Below are 23033 nucleotides of genomic sequence, written 5' to 3'. Positions count from 1 at the left end.
TAATTTAACTTAGAATATTCTTGTCTTATATAGTGGTGCAAGGCAGGGAGCAAACACTATCTTGGACTTGCATTTCTACCCTGCTGAGAACACAATCTATTATTTCGTGCCAGAAATGTTGGAAAGTACATAACTCACTGAATATGACAGAGATGTCACTAGGACTCCAAATTGGTTCACCATGCTCGAAGCCTATTGAGGGACACTAGTGAGAGAATTCATACAGGTGTTCCATAGTTGAGTTCTTTCGTTTCATTTTTTTTTGTTTTAAATTACATTTCTTTTGCAGATAGACAGTAGAAAAAAAAATCCAGCTAGCGTGGAAAAACCTATTAAAAGAAAGAGCTATTAAAATACCACTCATAATATTCAAAGTACGTTTCGGTGCAGCTGCTCTGTTTGTTGAGCTGTAGCACCAGCTGGAATCTGCAGTGCTTTGGAAGCCTCAAACTCATTGATTTGCGGGGATGTGTGTTATTTTAGTTTGTTGTGCAGACTGCTCTCAGCCTGGGGGGCTCCCTGTTTTCCAGGGGTATAAAGGACAGAATGCCAAGTACTATTGTCTGTCTCTCTCTCATATACGTAATGCTTCATCAGGGACGCAGAAGCAGCAAGAGAAACAGAAAGAAAATAGAGAAAAGATAGCAGCCCTTGCAGATGCAAGTGTTGTGACTGGCTTTCTCCTTTGAAATGTCTGCACAGAGATGAGAAGTTTTAATCCCTTTTCTTGTGAACAGGCTCTTCAGCATGTTTCTCTGACTGACACTATAATGGCTTCAGCCATTCAATCATAAGACGGCGGGAGGCCACTGCCGTAAGCTGCATCTCTATGTCACAGATTTTGGTGCCTATCAAAATGAAGCACTTTCTCCTTTTTCTATGTGCCCTTAATTTCAATGTGCGTCTTTAATGTAGAACTTAGATTTTTGTGACCTCTGGAACAGCAAGATACAAACAGTAGGGGGGAGGCCAGTAAGGTAGATGTGTAGCGTAACAGCTCATATGCCTAGTAGCCTAGGTAAAATACAACAAGAAGCTAGTTTTTAACATAACTTAAAACTTAAATAGCATTTAGAGAGCATTTTCATTACGAATGGAAAAAAGATACAGTAATCCAGGCAACGATCACTGGGCAGTGATATGATAAAAGCTATGATGTGAAAGTTAGCTTTTTCAGCCATCGTCTTTTTTACAGGATGATGTTGGCTGCTTATGTTGGAATAAAATGAAAGAGAAGCTGTTCAGCCAACTTCAGCCTGTGAATAAGAAGCTGGTCAAATAAGAAACAAACTTCAGCATCATATATAAAAAGTACCGTAGAAATTGAGATAAGATATTCATGCCAGAAATATAGGTTTGCTCTGACTTATTCCTATTATTATTTTACTAGGCATTAAATTATAAAAAAAAAAATCTATCACTGGTTCCCACATTGGTTTATAAAATGAAGAGACGAGCACGACTGTAGTCTTTATCTTCTCCGCATATGCTACCATGTGCGTGAACAACTACAGGCATGGGGATAAAGCAGCAGCAGGAGGTACCAAACATTTTGTTTTCTTTTAATCTTTTCTTATTTTGTCTGTTATTTTCTCTCCTTCCGTATCTGCTTCTGCCCTTTTTTCTTTCTCTTCTGTCAATACAGCAGGCAGGCAAGGGGGATTGGGCTATACTCAGCTGCACTGAATGACAATGTCATGTTCTGATCTCCTTTATTAAGACCTTTGGTTATCTTGACCATAGTCTTTCCCACTTCACATACATGGGCATTTGACTACAGGCCTGCTTTGCTTATAAAATACATGGATACAGAAATGTAGGGAATAAACCCCTAGGGGGCAGCTTTTGTCACAGGTAGGGATCTTTGTTACCTAAAGGTCCAGGCGTGGGCATCATCTAGTTATTAATCTGGAATGTAAATGCAGCCATGATTTCACTGAGGCAATGTGAAAGCAAACTGAAGTAAGACTCACACTACTTTGGCATCCTAATAAATCTTTTATCTTGTAAGAATGCGAATGGGAATGTGTATAAAAATTACTATTTATAGTCACCAAAATAAAAATTATGTTTAGATTAGAATTGCTTGCATCCCTGCGTACCTTTTATTGGCAAATGTTTAAATGCCAAATTACTTTAATAAAACTGGAATCCTTCAGCAGATCGTCCAGCCCAATAACTCATTTTGAATTCCTGTGTGTTATTTAAAATGGAAATAAAATAACAATATAAAATGTTTTATAAGCAAAATATTTTATAAGTGCTATATATTTTAAAACAGATTAAGATGTAAATCAGATGAGATTAGACATATATTTGTTAGTTTATAAATGAAGGAGCTCTATCCAGCACTGGCATAATAACTAGCTATCCTTTTTTGTATGTGCCAGATGTTAGAGGGTCTGGGTGATGGAAACACAGATTAAGTAATAATTAATCGATGTACATTTTGCACTTTCGTAAATCTAACCATATGTGCAGAAATGTCCAGGCAATATAATGTAGTGAGAGGCAAAGTATTTCACAAGGCAATAAGCAGAAAATTGGATACATTAAAAGAAGTTAAAGTAACCCATTGCCTTTCTCAGGCATCTGGTATGCAAATTGTTAAATAAAGGATCATGGAATTAAGCACGAGTTGTAACTAAAACATGCTGGAACAGAATATTTGAAGCAGGGTCTTAACTAGAAACCACAGGGCCCCAGAGTCAAAATTGCCCCTGCCCCACCCTATCTTCAGTAAGCAACATGTCCCACATAGTTTTGCAACCAGTTTGACAGCATGCAGAGAGAGACTGTGATAGATCTCACCAGGCCCGGATTGGGAGAAAAAATAGGCCCGGGCATTTCAGACTGAGCATCCCATTTTTATGAAAAAAAACATATATGTACATACACATAGATAATACTTGGTCATTTAACACGGGAAGCCTGAAGCCACAATTTAGTGCGACTAATCCTTGAAATAAATATTATAGCGTAAATAACACATTACCTTATCTATTCCACCAAATGATTTCAGGGCCTTGAATGTTTTGTCCCCTGAAGTCACTACAAATTCAGGAGGGTGTTTTATCTCTGGATAAGTAAAAAAGAAATAGTTCCTACTGTAAATTAAGAAAAAAGATAACCAAACGCACACACCAGGACAGGCTTTTCCACACCGACACCCAGACACACACCCCAGGACAGGCTCTGCGACACCGACACCCAAACACACAGCAGGACAGGCTCTGCCACACCAACACCAGACACACACGCCAGGACAGTTAAAAAAGAAAAAATGGTTCAGCACTCAACTCCAAAGGGAGCTGGGTGCTAGCAGGAAAAAAGGGACATCATTAACCCTCTTTAAGTATACGAACACAGAAAAGAATCCCAGCACTACAACCAGCTTCCAATCCTTAGGTTACTTTATTCAGAGAAAGCAAAACAAAAAAAGCAACATTTTGGCCAAACAGGGCCTTTTGAGCTTGACAAAGGCCCTGTTTGGCCGAATTTTTTTTTTTTTGTGCTTTCTCTGAATAAAGTAACCTAAGGATTGGAAGCTGGTTGTAGTGCTGGGATTCTTTTCTGTGTTCGTACACACACCAGGACAGGCTCTGCCACACCAACACCCAAACATACACCCCTGGACAGGCTCTGCCACACCGACACCCGAACACACACATCAGGACATGCTCTGCCACACTGACACCCAGACACACACACACCAGGACAGGCTCTGCCACACCGACACCCAAACACACACACCAGGACAGGCTCTGTCACACCAACACCCACCCACACACACACACACCAGGACAGGCTCTGTCACACCAACACCCATACACACACACACCAGGACAGGCTCTGTCACACCAACACCCATACACAAACACCCCAAGACAGGCTCTGCCACACCAACACCCAAACATACACACACCAGGACAGGCCCTACCACACCGACACCCAAACACACACCCAACAGGACAGGCTCTGCCACACTGACACCCAAACACAAACACCAGGACAGGCTCTGCCACACCGACACCCAAACACACACACACACCAGGACAGGCCCTACCACACCGACACCCAACCGACACCCAACAGAACAGGCTCTGCCACACTGACACCCAAACACAAACACCAGGACAGGCTCTGCCACACAGACACCCGCATTCCACGGACGGTTTCACTTTGGTATTGATTTATGTGATGTTCGCTGCCCCCAAAACAGCCTGCCTGTGGCATCTTTGCCCCCAAAACAGCTTGCCTGTGGCATCTTTGCCACCAAAACAGCCTGTCTGTGGCATCTTGCCACCAAAACAGCCTGCCTGTGGCATCTTTGTCACCAAAACAGCCTGCCTGTGGCATCTTTGCACAATATACTTAACACAGTAGTTTCCAACCTTTAGACACACTAACAGTGCAGAATTTACTAATTATTACAATCTATTGAAATTGTGAGATTCATAATACCTGGACCATTGGTGTCTTTTAAGAACTGGGTTTAAAAACAGTTCTGACATTAAACTCTATTGTTACAGGAATGTGTTTCCAAAGTGCTTTCTTCATTTTGCCTTACAACCTCCTGCCAGCTCCACAGCAGATACCAATCTGAAGGGAGAAGGAACTTGACACCAGACAACTTTAATAACTTAAACTTCAAAGATATATATATTTGCTTTTTTTACTTCAAAGATATATATATTTGCTGTTTTTCTTTTTCTTTTGCTTACGCACACAAAGGGAAGTGATTTAAAAATATAAGAGGGAGTCTATATCACATTTTTATTTTATCACTTTTAAGTTCATTTTTTATATTGATTTTTCTTGGGAGAAATGTAAGATAAAATAGTTTCAGACACTAAATGTGCAAAACTTTGACAGGCTTCTGTTTTGGTTTAACCAAACATATGCTTCAAACACCTGTTTCTAAAACAGAGGTAAACATAATTAGAATGATACATTTCAAAGATACATCGGTACCTAGAGATTTTATCATAACTATCATTATCTACACTCATGGCTTCTAATAACTCAAATTATTTCATGGTTTGTTTATTTTGCTGACAAAGTACCCATTAGAGATTCAGAAACAAATTTGAAAAAAAGAAAATAAAAGTAATACCTATCTACCTATCACAATAAGTGCTATCTGTATCGTAAAAAGTAGCGCAGGCTTTAGTTGTTTAAAATGTGTGAATATTTTTCTGGCTAAGTGCAGGTTAGGTTAAAACAGTTTGGATTTTTACTGTTCAGTGTATTATTCCATACGAATGGAGAACACAAGGTCACTGTGTTTGATTCTTGCTCTCAGCAGAAATAATTAAGGGCAAGATCTCTCTCTTTCATATATAGGCTTTACTTTTTATTGCCAGAGGCAAGAATCAAGGAGGACCTTGTGATTACAGCTCAGATTCCTTTACCACAAGGCCAAATGCCTCTTCATATACAACAGAACTACTCACTCAACACATCAAATGTATGAAGCAAGTGTTGATTTTGGAGTGCTGTTATTTGGGGGGGGGGTTTAGAAATACATAGAAATACATTTCAGCCTTCAACAAGTATATTTCTAATCCTTACAACATGCATTTCTGATTTAATAAACACAATGCCAAATGTAATACAAAATAATCATGTTATTTTATATTAAATGTTAATATTTTATTCCATAGTTGAAAGTGAGTTCCAGTTTTCTCCTTGAGCATAAAACACAGTGCTGTATACCGTAATTCCATAAAACAAGGAATCAGCAAACACCCAGCAGATACTACTTAGAACAGGAGTGGGGGACCAGCCAGCTCCATCATGCACAGTCAGCACCACCTTGTGCATGAATACCCCAAAACCCTTGTGTTTTGCGCCCAGCCAGCCCCACATTGTGTATTCTTGCTACCCATCTAGTATCATGTCAGCCCTGGCACCCAGATTGCATCCACTGGACCTGCCTAGCACCCAAACTGGAAGCATAGGACTTGCCATATTTGCCCCCAAACAGGCTCCTTGTGACATCTTTGCCTCAGAAGACCCCCCTGTCTCAAACAGCCTCTCTGCACCATGCTTCCCCCACTTACACATCCATGCTGTCAAACACATACTCATTAATTTACTAATTCACAAATATTAATTCCCTTTATCCACAGATACTCATTCACATATACTCATTCACAAATATTCCTTCATTCAGATACACATTCACTGATTTACAGATACTCAATAATTCTACCATCCACAGATACTCATTCACATATACTCATTCACAAATATTCCCTCATTCAGATACTGATTCATTCACTCTGAACTGCAGATCTCTCTGTGCTGCTCACAGACTTCTGCAGGGACCTGCTGCTTCCGTCTGTGTTGCTTGCTTGCTAACAACCTGTTTTACCACCTAGGAGAAGCAGGAACACATCAGGGTCATGTGATGTAACCTAACAAGACTCCGCTTGGTTCCAGCATCCCCTTGGTGGTACAAGAGATGTTGCTCGCACAGTGTGTGAGCAAGGCAAAGGTAAGCAGCGGGCCTAAGTGATCGTGACCTAGAAGTTATCATCTCCTAGAGCAGAGGGCCCAGTCACAGTTGCGACCCGTGAGACCTCAGTTGCTGCCCCTTTTGCGGCCAGACCAAATTGTTTTGTGTGCCTTATATGACCCGCGGGCTGGACGTTCCTCATCCCTGATTTAGAAGCACCTATCTGAAGCATAAATATTGAGGATTTTGTCACGCTATATAGTCACATATTGCTTGGACCAACACTACGTCAAATATAAGCTAACATTGACAAAAGCCTAGCTTTATCTCTCATTTGTTCTAATAAACCTCCCGTGTCTGTAGATCTGGAGACTGCCATTGTTGTTAGTCATTTGATATTTTAGATGATTTTTCTAAAGTGTCAGGCAGGGTGATTAACACTGAGGCATTCTGTCATTTATCACAGGCTGCATGATAAGGACTCAATACTCTATTTGGGCTAAGATAAAAGAGATAAAATACATACAAATAGCTGATAAGCAGCTGCTTGAGGACATTATATTAGACAAAGATTAGGACTGTTTTAAAGAAAACAGCCCAATTTATTTAAACAAATGTTAATCTGATACTATTAAGAACAAATGTGTAAGTTTCCCTATAAGTACCTTAAAATGTCAAATAATTGGCATGATAACATGGAATAAAGTCATCACGTTGAGAATCTGTTCAATATCATGTATGTGTGTCAGAAGCATAATTACTGTTTTTTCATCCATAGGTCTCTATCATTTAAATAAAATCATTACATTTAATTGGAATCATCAGCATCTAATAGAATGTGAATATTTACTGATGGATACAAATAAATTATCCTGCTAAAATCTAAACTGTGTAAGCATAATTGTTGGACACAGGTTTGTTCAGTCTATGATTTATACTTTTGGGCAAATATATGTTGTTTGTGCATAAGCAGATTGGGTGGTTTTAGGATGCGGTGATGCAAAGGGAGGTCAAATAAACATTTAACAAAGCTGTTAATGAGATCCTGACACCCACTTTCATGTTACTTTCATGTTTTTCTACATCTAAATACAGTGAGTGTTCCAATTCATCCCAAAGCTGCTCAGTGGGGTTAAGGTCAAGCTTTTGGCCAGGCCACATGGGTTCCTCCACACCAAACTATTCAAAATTGTCTTTATGGACCTTGCTTTGTGGACAGGGGCACAAGCATACAGGAACAGGAAATGTCCCCAAGTTTCTTACATTCATTATCACAAAACCCACATGTTATCCCTGGAGTTGGAGTAACACTAACCCTAAGGGACTTTACCCCATCAGAGGAGGGTTTCTTACACTTGAGACATGTATTAAACTCGGCTGAGCTAAAACCATTTCATGAGTGGATCCCTGTGGGCCAAGCTTCATGCAGAAATCAATTCCTTGGCAATTGACTTAGCAATCCCGCTCAAAGATAGCGTTTGGTAGAACATTTTATTAATCACACACAAAGGCTCAATATCCAGTAAGATCCAGGAGGTTTCTACATAGGTTCTTGTCTATACATAGGTTCTTGTCTGAGGCATCCGAGGTGTGGTTGAGGTGTCAGGCAGGAGCGACTACCTCCTACTGAGGAAAGTAATAAGAGTTATTAGAGTAGTGTGTAAAATATTTTTTATTCTAATGCTGCATTACATTATTTAAAAAAATGTACTTGGTGCACAGACAATGTGTTTTGTTCTTCAAGAAATGTAATTTCTTTATTTACTGCTGAATGTATGCATGTGTTTGAGAACTGCACCACAAGTCTTTTTGGCTTACCAATTACTCTTTGAAGGGGGTGGTTTTGGCAAACGTGTCCCTCCACCACTGTTAAAGGAAAATGCAAGGTATTAAAACTGCAGCGGTCAGGATCCCTCACAAATGAATCAGCAGGTCAGAGAAGCGCTGTGCTTATTTTGAAAAGCCAGTGATTACTGCTGTACTATCTGTATATAGCTACCGCCGAGTTGGAACCCAACTGTGACTTGCTATGTTATGAATAACAAACATAATACAAATTGTTGTAGTAATAATCATAATAATAAAAGTTTTGGGGCTCTCTAGGCTTTATCAGTTTGAGAATATTGCAGAATGAGTGTTCTTCTAAGCCACACTAAACATTCCCCCGCTGGACAGAGTAAATAGTTTGTTATCTCTTGGAGCACAATGACTTTTTTTAGTTACGGCTCTTATCTTGTTCAGAGCTGTTCTGCTACTCGGTTATTGTTCGTAAATAAATTGCATTTCCTTTTGTGTACCACTCGTCCATCTCATCCGTGCTCTTGCCTCATTCCCTCTACCTGTACTCTTATGTGGCAAACGTTAACTATTTAGATACGCGTAAAGCCGTACAGGAAATTTCTATTACAAAAACCCAGCATGTGGATGGGGAACTTTGCCCGTTGTATTATAATACCTGTAGGAAATCAATACTATATTGACTACATTTTATATTGTGTTGTAATTTTGTGTTCCACCTTGCTTTGTTTTTATACTTTTTTTGGATACTAGTAAATTACTGTTTTCAGCCTTCACAAAATGTGAAAATATATATTTATGTTAACAGAAATCAGATGGAATAACAAAAAAAATATTGTTAAAAATTCTTCTAGTTCACATACATAAAATAAATAATTGCAAATGTCTGTACTGTTTTGTGTTATGTCAAAAAAGTTTCTGGAGCAAAGATTGAAAAATTATCATCACTATTTTAAAGATTAAATAACTTCTAAATGTAGCTTCATATTTAAAGGTGTCTGGTGCAACTATAGTTTATATGTTTAAAAACATGTGGCTACCAGGTTGAAGAGGAATACATGTTGTCATTTGTTAATTAAAATGCCTGACTGCCTGCAGGATAACAGTATGGTCTAGACTTATTTACATTTATTTCATAGAATCGTTATTATTATTTACTTGCCTAAATAGTAATGGTTGATAAAATGTTGCATTTTGAATAGCAATTAACTCGTCTTTAATCTTTGCAAAATTGGCTGGCTGAAGGATCAATTACAAAGACATATATACCTGGAAACTTCCAATGGCTGCACTATTAGAGCTCCAATTCTCCTGCACCTTATAGGAGGCAGAACTAGGAACTAGGTGTCTAAGATAAAGACACAGAGTTAGTAGTGCATAGATGCGTAACTACTATTGACTGAGAATGTACAGGGAATAGGCGAAATCTGGGTGGTAATTTGGTGTGAACAAATAGCACTCCACTGCCCTGATTCTGCAGAGAAGTAATACAATTATCAAACTTCAACATATTAATTGACTCATTTGAAGTTAGGAAGGGGTAGATAATAATATTAACACTGGAATGGAAGTTTGTGGTCTTAAATCTAATCATAGACCTGAGTTTGTACTGTCTTCCTGCCTTGTCTTTAGGGGTATAACAACATTTTGCTTTCTCTCTCAAGTTTATTTCTTTGTTCTCATCTTTTATTTATTTTTCATTGGGTGTTACACAGGAATCATATAAACATGTTTGTTTATGTTAGGTTTTCTACGAACAACTGAAAGAGTCTTTGTTTTTGGTTAAGTTGAGAATATATATAATATATATATATATATAATATATATATATATATATATATATATATATATATATATATATATATAGTACACTATATGGCACCCTTGGTAAATATGAGCAGAAAAGATTGTGAAAATGTATATTGTTTAATTTTTGGATCTTTCTGCTCTCATTGATATCAAACAGTTGCAAACACTACAAAGGTTTATTTTTTTAAAAAAGTGATGTGTGCAACAATTATTGGCACCGCTATGATTTAATATGAGAAAGATATATTTGATGTATATTCCCATATATATATAAAGATATATTTGATGTATATATTGATATTTTTGGGTCATATGATATGTTATAAATCAACCTGAAAGTGGACCTGCGTCTCTATTTTCTCAACGCACTGTGATGAGGATGGTCCATGTGGCCAAGGGTCACAGCTAAAGAATTGCAGAAGTTAGTTGCGTTGTGAGGTTAGTTCCCAAAACTACAATCCAACGTCACCTACATGACTGAGCACCGGAAGGTCATCTCACGCTGGCACTCCATCATAGAAGCCCCAGCGGAAGTGCTGGGTAGCAGCGGAGGCTGTCTGGCAGACGTTCATCGGAAGCTGGTGAACACCTCTGCGATGCAGGCATACAACCTCTGCCGCTGCCTGGCAGTTCCTCTAGGGCTTCTATGGTGGAGTAGCGGAAGCAGGGGGGGGATTAAGAGCATCATGGACCTGGTGCTGAGGATTTTAGTGGTCCACACAGACACCCAAACACACACACCGGGATAGCCTCTGCCACACAGACACCCAAACATATACACCAGGACAGGCTCTGCCACACTGACACCCAGACACACACACACACCAGGGCAGGCTCTGCTACACCGTCACATACACCAGGACAGGCTCTGCCACACCGACACCTAGACACACCAGGACAGGCTCTGCCACACCGACAACCCTTGTGTATCGCCCCCACACCCTTGCGTATTGCCCCCAGCCAGCCCCACATTCTGTATTTATGCCACTCAGCAAGCCCCCTGTTTAGTATCAAATCAGCCCTGGTACCCAGATTAGAAGCATAGGACTTACCATATTTGCCCCCAAACAGCCTCCCTATAGCATCTTTGCCCCCAAACAGCCTGCCTGTGGCATCTTTGCTCTCAAAACAGACTGCTTGTGGCATCTTTCCCCTAAAACAGCCTGCCTGTGGCATCTTTGCCCCAAAACAGCCTGACTGTGGCATCTTTGCCCCCACCAAACAGCCTCCCTGTGCCATGCCCCCCCCACACATCCATGTTATCATACACATATTCATTCACTCATTCACAAATACTCATTCACTCATCCAAATACTCATTCACAGATATTCATTCACTCATTCACAGATATTCATTCACAGATATTTATTCACTTATTCAGATATTCATTCACAGATACTCATTCATTCTCTCATTCAGATACTTATATACATATAGTCAATCACAAATATTCATTCATTCTTTCACAGATTCTCAGGTTCCAGCATCCCCTTGGCAAAGCAAGAGACATTGCTCACACAGCGTGCTAGCAACGCGCAGGTAAATAGCGGGCCGCTGCGGAAATTATTGCAGAGGTCGCCCAGGCCTCCTAGAGTGGCGGGCCCATTTGCACTTGCGACCCCCTGGCAGCTGCCCCTTTTGCACTGCATTAAAGACGGCCCTGGTGGCTGCTTCGGTCACGTATAGGCCCAGTCAGTCCGGCCTATTTTCAGGTAGGTGCCTGGAGCTGCAGCTCCATCAGACGGCCTATAATTGTGCCCCACAAATATTTTTATTTTTTTTATTTTTTTGGATAAACCTGTGTTGTGTTTGCAATTGTTTGATATCATTGAAAGTAGAGTTTGTGTACTTTTTAGAGAAAAGCTCAAAAGGTTAAATAATATAGATCATTTTTCATAGCTGTTTTAGTTTGTATCTATCAAGGCTGCTAATATGAGTGGAGGGCACTGACTATATATACACCAATGAGCCATAAAAATATGGCACCTGTCAGTGGGTGGGATATATTAGGCAGTAAGTGAACATTTAATCCACAAAGCTGATGAGTTAGAAGTAGGAAAAATGGGCAAGCATAAGGATCTGAGTGACTTTAACAAGGGCCAAATTGTGATGGCTAGACGACTGGGTCAGAGCATCTCCATATCAGTATAATTATTATTTTAAAACAATGCATGTCACAGATTGACATAGTTTAGTGTGCACATTTTCAATTATATATTATATATTATATATATATATATATATATATATATATATATCCACACATATATATGACTGGGCCTATTTTATATATACATATAATTTATACTATTCAACATTTAGTGGAAAAAAACACATAAAAGTGTTAAACAAACATTTGTCAACGGGTAATTTCTTTTGGGTCTTATTCTGTTCAGAGACTTGGAACAAGTATGAAAATTAATGGATGCGAATCTGCTAAAGAGTCTTTTCGTAAAGTCTTTCAGTAAAGAATGGGTTGTTTAACTAGGAGCCCCATAATAAATCAACACTTCTGTCATCTTCTTCCTTCCACATACATAATAGGAGTGTTTTACACAGCCTGGCTGGTATCTCAGAGCTGCAGCTGGTGCTTCTCTCTTACCTGGGCATATTTAATCAAACTTTGTCCTGGTTTCTCTTTGTTGTCAATTCTTTTCTATATCAAACACATATTGGTTGTACAATGGGCCTATTTATAATATGCTTTTGAGCATGCTCTGAAAAAAAGGCTATGGTAGGCAGAATCCGCCTTTACATGGAAAAAGATGAGGACTGTGGTTGTAACTAGTTACTTTGTCACATATAATCACTCACCACTTATTTAAAACCCTTACACTTCCAGAGGTACCTGCAGTGTTTACGAGCAATGCTTTGCCTACCCAATGTCTATAAAGGGGTGGATTGAAGTTCATTGAATGGATTTATATAAATGTGTTAAACCATTTAAATAATTGCAAAAGTGCACACTAAAATATGTTGATGTGTGACACACATTGTTTTAATAAATCACATTTAATGATTTTGGTTATGCTGATTCTTTATGCCATTTAAGAGCATGTTCTCACGTGTACCCCTCCTACATTAAAATATAGTTCAAAAGTAATTAAATAAAAACATCAATGATGAAATAACCCCAAGACCTTGTATTAACCAAAGGGAGGCATGACAAATGTGCCCCCTCCCTATGTGCAGTGAGGCAAGGGTAATTAAATGACCCTTGAGTGTATTTGCCCCTTTATATCCTCTCCCTCCATCCCCCGCTAATGGGGGTGAGGGTTAAAATAAAAAGCCCTATGGGAACAGGTTTAAATATAAGGATGTTAAATATAAACAAAACACCCTTTCAAGGGGCACAGAGCCTAATCCCTGCCTATCTCCATCCCTGTCCTGTTGGATAGGCTACATTTAAAAAGATATTTGAAAAGCCCATTTAGGGTTACCCAGTAACCCAATATGATCATCAACACTATACACTATGCATATCTAACAGTACCTAACACTTTCACTATCTACTAACTGTACCCCAACGCTAATCATTATGTTATCCCCTGACCCCTAACTATAATCACTCAGCTGTTTCATTATTTCTGTTCTAGTTGGCTGTGTTCTTAAGCAAGTACCTATTGTACGATGGTTTTGTTACAATAGACAACCCAGTGGTTATATGCTTGCGTGGAAACATTCAGGCTCCAGCTACCCAGAGCCCCCCTTTTCGGGCTGTGGGTGGGAATTCTGCTGACATCAGTGGCAGTCCCCCGGAGACCCAGAGAGATCCCAGGTGTGGTTTCATCCCAGAGAGTTCTCAGGCATGGTCATATATATGTTAAAACACATAATGGAGGCATTAGGTGACCTTGCATCTCTGCCAGTTGCTAAACAATTTAATTTTTGGTGAGTTGCCTCCAAACTTTACATTAACTTTGGCAGGGATCATTGTGTCCCAAAGCTACACAATTTATCCAGTTTTGGCACATGTAACTTTCCACTTGGACATTGGACTAATTCATAAATAAAAGATATTGACAGAACACACCCTAGCATGCAGTTATAACACCTTTTGGTTTCTTTAGTCATCCATGCTTGTATGGAATAAATTATTTTTAAATTCCCCCAAATTATGCTGCCTATTTATAGTTAGTGACCCTTTTCAGAAGGTAATTTTATTTATGCCGTAGCTGTAGTAGATACACACAAAAAAAGTCCTGTTAAATTTTATTTGAATTAAAACATGGTTTCTTGACACTTTAACATCTATCAAAATGCATTGCCTTGAAAAACCAGACTGACATTTACTAATGCATGTGCTAGCTTTTATGCATATTACTAAGTGATGATGCAAATATATGCAAGAACACACCCTGTGATGTCTGTCAGGGCATTTTATGGGTGAAGAGTTTAAAGAGTATTAACATTTAACTTGACAATGTAAACTGTGTAACTTCTAGCTGTGAGTGTGCAAATAATGAAAATGAATTAAATGAATATCGGTCATTAATCTAGAATTTAATTATTTTATGTAAAATACAGTATTCTGTTTCATCTATTTTAATTTTTTTTTAAATAATCTTTTTTCAGGATTATATTAGTTACAATTTGTATGATTTGTAATAAATTGTGTACTCAAAGTTTCTGGAAGCTACCCGACACATTTTCATTATTCAGTGTTAGAATACATATTGTTAAGATGATAGTGTCCTGAACAGCCTTCTCCAAGGGTTCACTATAATGTTATCAGTAGGGTCTTCACTAGAATCCTCGGATTAAAGCTTAATAAGCAGTGTCACAGGGAAGAATTTCAGGCTTATGCAGACATCTTTCAGCTCGGCAACCCACAACCCTGATTGTGATTTTTACTCAATAAACTTGTTTCAAAGATCTTTGGTTCAATTGTGAAGAACAACTTCAATCTAGTGATGATGTGTTAATCTGACGGCCACGCTGTACAGGCGCTAGAATTGTGCTATTCCCATATAATGCCAAGGGTCTTGATGTCCCAGAGAAGAGCCCTAAGGGAATATAGGGGCACCCACGCCTCTATAGTTTTTATTCAGGAGACCAATTTTTGAGGCATGTCTGTACTGAAACTCAGGGACTGTTATTTTTCTCAGGCTTAGTACAGCAATAATTACAATAATTGCAATAAGAGACAAAATTGAAGCTTTAGGTCCCTTTTGTACCAAAATGGGCTGGTGAACTGCTGGAGAGCATTGCATCCAAGGGATAGGTGTTCTGTTTGATACCACACAGGACATAGTCCAGGTTTAGACACCTTCTTTGTAGAGCACTACTATTTGGATTGGGAGATGGGGAGGGGATAGGATCAATCAGGTGGTCAGATCACACAGGTGGCCTTGCAAGTTTGGACTCCCTTGTTCTGGGCATAAGTGTGGGGATCATCAATCTTGCTAACTCCCATAACCATACTCATAATCAAGTCTAAGAAAAAAAACAAGTATAAGAAAAATAAAATAAATGAGAACCTACAAAATTACAGTTAAACAAGAACACCCGTCAAAATAAACAGTTAAAAGTAAAAATATAAAGCAGTATAAATACAGTACCTTGTGGAACCCCTGTTTCTCTATCCAACTCCTGTTTCTTTTTAACTCCTACTTAAAATAGCCTACTTGAAAAAGAGACTATCTCAATGCAGAAGCAACTCAAGTGAGCAAGCTCTGTGAGTTACTTGGGGCTTTATATAGATAACCCCACACAGGTGAAGCTAGGTAACCACTCCCCTCAATTAACTGAGCTGCAGCACACAAGAAAAAAACACCAAAAATAAAGCACCCAAAACAGTAATTGAATGCAACCAAATAAAGCTTTTTCCACCAGTTGTACTCCTCCAAGGGAACTCCTGTTTCTTTTTAACTCCTACTTAAAATAGCCTACTTGAAAAAGAGACTATCTCAATGCAGAAGCAACTCAAGTGAGCCAGTTGCGGAGAAGCATGACACGGTTCATGGGACTTTACTGACTTTAAAGAACTTTGCTTACAGGGATACTTGCCTAGGAAGAGAATATCTGTGGCATACTAATTACTTTTGTCAGGGGCTTTCCCTTGCCCCCATTGTTCATTGAAAAGTGGAAGATCATGTTCAGTGTTCCATTTTGGAAGGCCAGTGTACCAGGATCTGTAAACTGACACACTAATGCTCCATTGCATTGAAGGTTTTTGTGGTAGAAACCTTAGAATGCTAATTATTGTATAAGAAAAAGTAAACTGTACCTCAAGTGGGATAGTCCTCTTGTACCGGCCGTGTGTACCAAATCGGCCTTAAGGTGCAGGAACCATAGAACATGGAGGAGACTTTGAAGGCTCTGTTACAAGTTAAAACTACATAACAAAAGACCAAAAGACAGTGGCCTCAGTAGCCACACTACATGAATGCAACAGACTCCTGGCTGTACAAAGTGGGGTTTTGTAAGAAGCACAAAAACATGGTCAAAGAAGTGCTAGACTGAATGAATACCCAAGAAGAGGGAGTGACCAGAATAATGACAAGCCACTATCTACAGAAAATGACTCCAAAAGATGATGTGGAGTCCTACCTCCTACCATTTGAATGAACAGCCATCCGCGAAGACTGGCCTTCTAGTCAGCGGGCAGGGATTATCGCTCCCTTCCTCCTTGGCAAAATGGAAAAAGCTTGTCATGATCTAGATGAGGATCTTGATCTGGATCATGATCTAGATGTGGTCGCAAATTACCCCTGAATAAAGGCTGAAATTTTGGCCCAATTTTGGATGGGTGTGGCAACCAACGTAAGAGCTCAAACCTCAACGCTACTCAAGTAGCAGTTTACAGAACTTGTATGGCTGCCAAAAGCCTTGACGAGCCACCGAAGAGGATCCCCTAATGAGGGACAGTGAGTCCCTTGCTTAGATGATGCTGCAACCCCAAGATTGAGAAAGCCCTTGTAAGGCCTAAACTTTAAGAACAGAGGTCCTGTGAGGGAGACTGAGCCCAGGAAAGTTCTCATACTGTGCATTGACTGCAATAAATCAGTGTGTTTTGGGAGAAGATCCACAGACCTTTTGCCAACTGGTTTGTGTAACGCTTCATAACAAGGATACACAGACATTCTGTAGGTCAGTCCAGCTGAATAATAAAAGACAGTAGCTCTAGTGGACTCTGACACTTGTTTCAGGAAGGTTAGTCTGCAGAAAGATAAAACTGTGGGTGTGCTGTGGGTACATGGCAATACAGTGCACTATCCCACTGCCATGGTGGGCCCTAGTTTACCATATCACTTGGTGTTAGGTAGGGATTTCCCTGAGTTTCAGACTTTACTACCAGGTCTGTCCACAGAGAATTAGGATTACACAGATGATGATGGGAAAACTGCAGAGTTTACTCTAGTGTTTCCATTCTCTGATCTGAGTTTGATTGTAAAGCAACTAAAGTCCAGAAAGACCAGTAGACAATGGAAGAAAAGTAAGCATAGGTTTACCAAAGCTTTGGCTGAAGCTCTGGTAAACAAGCAAAGAAAATGCTCCCATAAAGGGGTAGCTATTCAGGTTACAGAGTCTGATTGGAGACAAGTGAAGTAGGGAAATGAGAGGATTGATCTTAACCCAAATGATAATCATCCAGATGAGAACGACTCTGATCTGTAGGCCCTATATGGTGTGAATCATGGTAATGGTGACCTTGGGAGTGACTGAGCCAATGATTCTTTGTTACAAATGGCAATAATCAAAGTGGTTGAAGTGAATGGAGTGTGGGTGGAGGGAACAATAAAAAATGACCCTTATTCTGTTTTCAAGAATGATTGTTTATACTGGGTCTCAACCGAGGAAGGACACTTGGGAGTGGAAAAAACCCAGGATAGGATCCTGAGACATTTTTACTGACCTGGGGTTTTACGAGGCAATGAAAAGATACTGTGCTTCCTGCCCAGAGTGTCAGTTGGAATCTCCCAAGTCACATCTAAGGGCTCCTCTTATACCTCTTCCCATTATTGATATTCCTTTTGAACGGATTGGTATGGATATAGTGGGTCCATTAGAAAGGACTGCCTGGGAACACTGGTATATTCTGGCTAACAAGATAGGGGCCATCCAGAATTGGCCTCTGCCTTTTAGAAAGAAGCAGATTAGAGCCTTTCTGGGGATTGTAGGCTATTGCAGAAGGTTCACACCGCATTTTGCGACTTGAGTTTCTCCCCTCATAGACCTTATCAAAGCAAGAGGTCCAGCTATGGTACGGTGGAATAGTGATGCAGAGAAGTCTTTCATGGACCTTTGTTCTGCTTTGTGCAAGCAACCTATACTCATGGCACATGTCTCTTTGAGAAAGAAGTCTTCTTGCTGACAGATGCCTCTGTGGTGGGTTTAAGGGCTCTGCTTTTGCAGTAAGTGGATGGAAAAGCACATCCACATTAAGCCGCAGGTTTTTGCCTAGGGAGCAGTGCTGTGTTTGAAGTAGTGTTTGGCAATTAAGTGGGCAATGAAGACCCTTAGATATTATTTGCTGGGTAGGCGCTTTACCCTGGTCACCAAGCGCTGGATGCACACCAATAGGGACAAGAACCTCAGGATCCTGAGATGGATTTTTTCCTTGCAGCCATTTTAGTTTATGGTGCAGGACCGGTCTGATTTACTCCATGGCAACGCTTATGCTATTACAGGCGTTCTCTTGGATTGACGGATCCTCTGCCGTAGTCTCTTCGCACCTTAGTGTTGCGCTGGGGAGGGGGATATATGACAGGGTAACTGGGGGCCAGATTAGTTAAAGGCAGGTGCACTGTTCTCCAGCTTCTAGGGTTAATACTTGCAGCAGCTTCATCTAATGCCTGATTAACACTGCTCAGCCCTATTTAACCTACTGAGATTTTTTTAGTCGTGCTGATGACCACAGACCCAGAGAGTCTAAATGAAATTGAGCATGAGGGGTGAGAAAAGTACTTGTCACAATATATCATTCACTCACATTCTTGTGAGCAAACATTGCTCAATATATCCAACTTAAGGGAGACCCGAAGGCTAACTCTATACTCCAGAAGTATATGGGGAGGGACAACGATTTGGGACTATAAATTACCTTGTGATTTATCCCCTTTTCTACCCTCTAAAATACTGTAAAACAATTCTTAGCGCCTCATCTTCTAAACCTTTGGTGGTCTGTATCAATATACAAATAATTACTGACAATTATAATAATAATAATAATAAATAATAATACTTTCTCTTTTCCTAGCAAATTATATGAAGCATGATCTAAGTTATCCTAGTTCTTTATTCAACTCTGCAACATTCAGTAAATGAATAAATAAAATACAGACAGTTGGATTGATCCTTGGAGGCAGAATACAGAGTAATATTTTAGAATGGATTAGTCTGTCCAAAAGGCCACAGCACTGGATATGTTTTCCCTAATTAGCACCCAATTAACAATTCATAGCCAGTAGATTTAATTACCTAAAGGCAATGTAAAATATTGTGAGTTAATTCACTGAAAGCTTGTATCTTTTTGATCCTAACAGACTTTTTAAAATGTTATAATTTTTTTGTATTGCATGGAGCCATGTGGCAGTATTTGGCATTCTGTCAGAAAGTTGCACCTAAGCAATCAGTGACACTAAAACAAAATGCAGAATTGCCCCCCCCTCAAAAGTGAGTACACCCTTCACATTTTTGTAAATATTTTATTATATATTTTCATGTGACAACACTGAAGAAATGACACTCTGCTACAATGTAAGGAAGTGAGTGTACAGCCTGGATAACAGTGTAAATTTGCTGTCCCCTCAAAATAACTCAACACACAGCCATTAATGTCTAAACCTTGGCAACAAAAGTGAGTATACCCCTATGTGGAAATGTCCAAATTGGGCCCAAAGTGTCAATATTTTGTGTGGCCACCATTATTTTCCAGCACTGCCTTAACCCTCTTGGGCATGGAGTTCACCAGAGCTTCACAGGTTGCCACTGGAGTCCTCTTCTACTCCTCCATGACGACATCACGTAGCTGGTAGATGTTAGAGACCTTGCACACCCCCCCCAACCTTCCGTTTGAGGATGCCCCACAGATGTTCAATAGGGTTTAGGTCTGGAGACATGCTTGGTCAGTTCATCACCTTTACCCTCAGCTTCTTTAGCAAGGCAGTGGTCTTCTTGGAGGTGTGTTTGGGGTTGTTATCATACTGGAATACTGCCATGCGGCCCAGTCTCCGAAGGGAGGGGATCATGCTCTGCTTCAGTATGTCACAGTACATGGTTTCCCTCAATGAACTGTAGCTCTCCAGTGCCGGCAACACTCATGTAGGCCCAGACCATGACACGCCCACCACCATGCTTGACTGTAGGCAAGACACACTTGTCTTTGTACTTCTCACCTGGTTGCCGCCACACAAGCTTGACACCATCTGAACCAAATAAGGTTATCTTGGTCTCATCAGACCACAGGGCATGGTCCCAGTAATCCATGTCCTTAGTCTGCTTGTCTTCAGAAAACTGTTTGCAGGCTTTCTTGTGCATCATCTTTAGAAGTGGCTTCCTTCTGGGACGACAGCCATGCAGACCCATTTGATGCAGTGTGCGTATGGTCTGGGCACTGACAGGCTGACCCACCACTCCTTCAACCTCTGTAGCAATGCTGGCAGCACTCATACATCTACGTCCCAAAGACAACCTCTGGATATGATGCTGAGCACGTGCATTGTCTTGGCTATCTTCTTATAGCCTAGGCCATCTTTACATAGAGCAACAATTCTTTTTTTTCAGATCCTAATAGAGTTCTTTGTCATGAGGTGCCATATTGAACTTCCAGTGACCAGTATAAGAGTGTGTGACAGTGATAACACCAAATTTAACACACCTGCTCCCCAGTCACACCTGAGACCTTGTAACACTAACGAGTCACATGACACCAGGGAGGGGAAATGGCTAATTTAGCTCAATTTGGACATTTCCACTTAGGGGTGTACTCACTTTTGTTGCCAATGTTTAGACATTAATGGCTGTGTGTTGAGCTATTTTGAGGGGACAGCTAATTTACAGGCTGTACACTCACTTCCGTACATTGTAGCAGTGTCATTTCTTCAGTGTTGTCACATGAAAAGATATAATAAAATATTTACAAAAATGTGAGGGGTGTACTCACTTTTGTGAGATACTGTGTATGTATGTGTATATGTATATATATATATACCAAATCCATGAGCTCTTCTGACAAAAAGCTCTGTGATGTGCTCCCTTGTAGATCATGTTTTTCTTCTAGGCACAAAGCACCAGGGCATGATGATTTGAATGGACCATGAGAAACATTCAGCATAGAAAACTGGAACCCTGTCAGGGAGATGGGGCATTTATAGCCGAGTACAACATGCTGGAGGCAGTCAGAACTGAAACAAGGATCATGTCAAACAGGAGGACTAGTATTAAGGGTGGTAGCCAAATGTCACAACAAATGTCACAACAATCAAGCTTGGTCTGGTACCGTAAGGGAACAAGACAAGTCAACAGACAGAACCGAAGTGTTTGGTACAGTGGCACATTCACATCTGAATCAGCATACGAAGCTACACTAAACACACATATATGCATTGTCGGAAGCATGTACTGACTCGTCACATGGTCACAAGGCCCCACAACACAAGGAAAGCTTGGAGTTGGGCCTATTCATGAACTGAGGAGCAGGGTAGCAGTAGATTATCATGGTACCTGGCATGTGCTAGAATGCCAGGCCTGCATCTTAGAGAACTAAGCCAACAGAACCAAAGATCTCTGCTCACTTGAAAATTAACAGCTTTAACAAACGTGGGCAATCATGAACATGCAGCGATGCTAGCATGTAAAAACCTCCTCCTTGAAACAACAGAAACATGCAGAAATATTTTAGTTAATGTCCATCATTGCCACAACATGTGTCACTTTACTGTTTGGAATATTTAATGCGTGAAGGATTTGAATCCAATTGGTTTGCAAGTGATTGATGATGCAGAACATATAAATGTGGGGTTTATGCCAAATTTGTTATTTTTTAATATTGCTTAATATTATAATTTAATAAATGGCATGTTTTTTTTCTAGTTCACACCCAAGCCTTCACCTAAAATAATTTCTGGTGAATTTTGAATGACCAATTTAATAAATGTGAATGGCTGATTAAAGTTTTCAAAATTTTGTAGATGCCGGTGTATGCTTCCTTCCTCTATTTCACAATTTTCCCATAGCCCTCCAACCTTTAACTCCTAGATCTATGAGTAATAAAACAGATGGGCACCAAAAGATAGATTGGAACTTTTCTTTTATAGCTATTGAAACAGAACATTTGCTGTAGGAGGAGATGTAAAATAAAGAGCCAGCCTTGATTTTTTTCTTAACAATCTCTGGAAGCAATGGTAAAGTTGCATAGATTATAATTAACTACAGCCTTCTTTGGATGACAGTAATGTCTAATTAAATAAAAGAGCAGCAGCTACACACAGCATTTCACATTACTGCAATGCAAAGGTTTGGTATCAGAGAGCATGCCATTACTGGCTTGATGGAATGTGGCAAGAACCTAATAATTATCTACCACTTTCTGCTTGTTTTAAACAAAATACAGGAGAAAAGCGAGGGGTGACTATATCTATGTTTTAAGAGCAAAACACAAGGTATTCCTTTGAAGAAATAGAAAATAGGATACAACAAAAAGAAAGAACACTGATATGAGTGATATATCGGTCCACTTTCTCTTATAACCCTGAACATGGGAGGGACCATATCATAAATCCATATAGCCATATAGTTCCTATTTAGCATTAAACACAGATCCCACTGCACTTTTTTCTTCACTGATAAGGTAAATTAAACCTAACACACAAATTGTCTATAAATACATGGTTGGATGAGCTTGGTGTGGAAGAACTTGACTGGCTTGCAAAGAGTCCTGACATCAACTCCATTGAACACCTTTGGGATGAACTTGAACAGAGATTGAAAAACAGGCCTTCTCGTCCGACATCAATGCCT

At 39.8% G+C, this 23033-nt stretch overlaps 1 long non-coding RNA gene across 1 annotated transcript in view; it reads right to left on the bottom strand.

The window, feature by feature from the left end:
* The window catches only part of LOC128492349 (uncharacterized), a 179343-nt gene extending 158373 nt beyond the window's left edge, over positions 1–20970 (bottom strand). The window contains exon 1 of the long non-coding RNA XR_008354081.1: positions 20917–20970. This is a non-coding gene — a long non-coding RNA (uncharacterized LOC128492349). The remainder of the gene's footprint in view (positions 1–20916) is intronic.
* Positions 20971–23033: the final 2063 nt, after the last annotated feature.

Source organism: Spea bombifrons, chromosome 4 (assembly GCF_027358695.1).
Source record: "Spea bombifrons isolate aSpeBom1 chromosome 4, aSpeBom1.2.pri, whole genome shotgun sequence".
Lineage (NCBI taxonomy): Eukaryota > Metazoa > Chordata > Amphibia > Anura > Pelobatidae > Spea > Spea bombifrons.
This window is presented reverse-complemented; position numbering and strand designations above follow the sequence as displayed.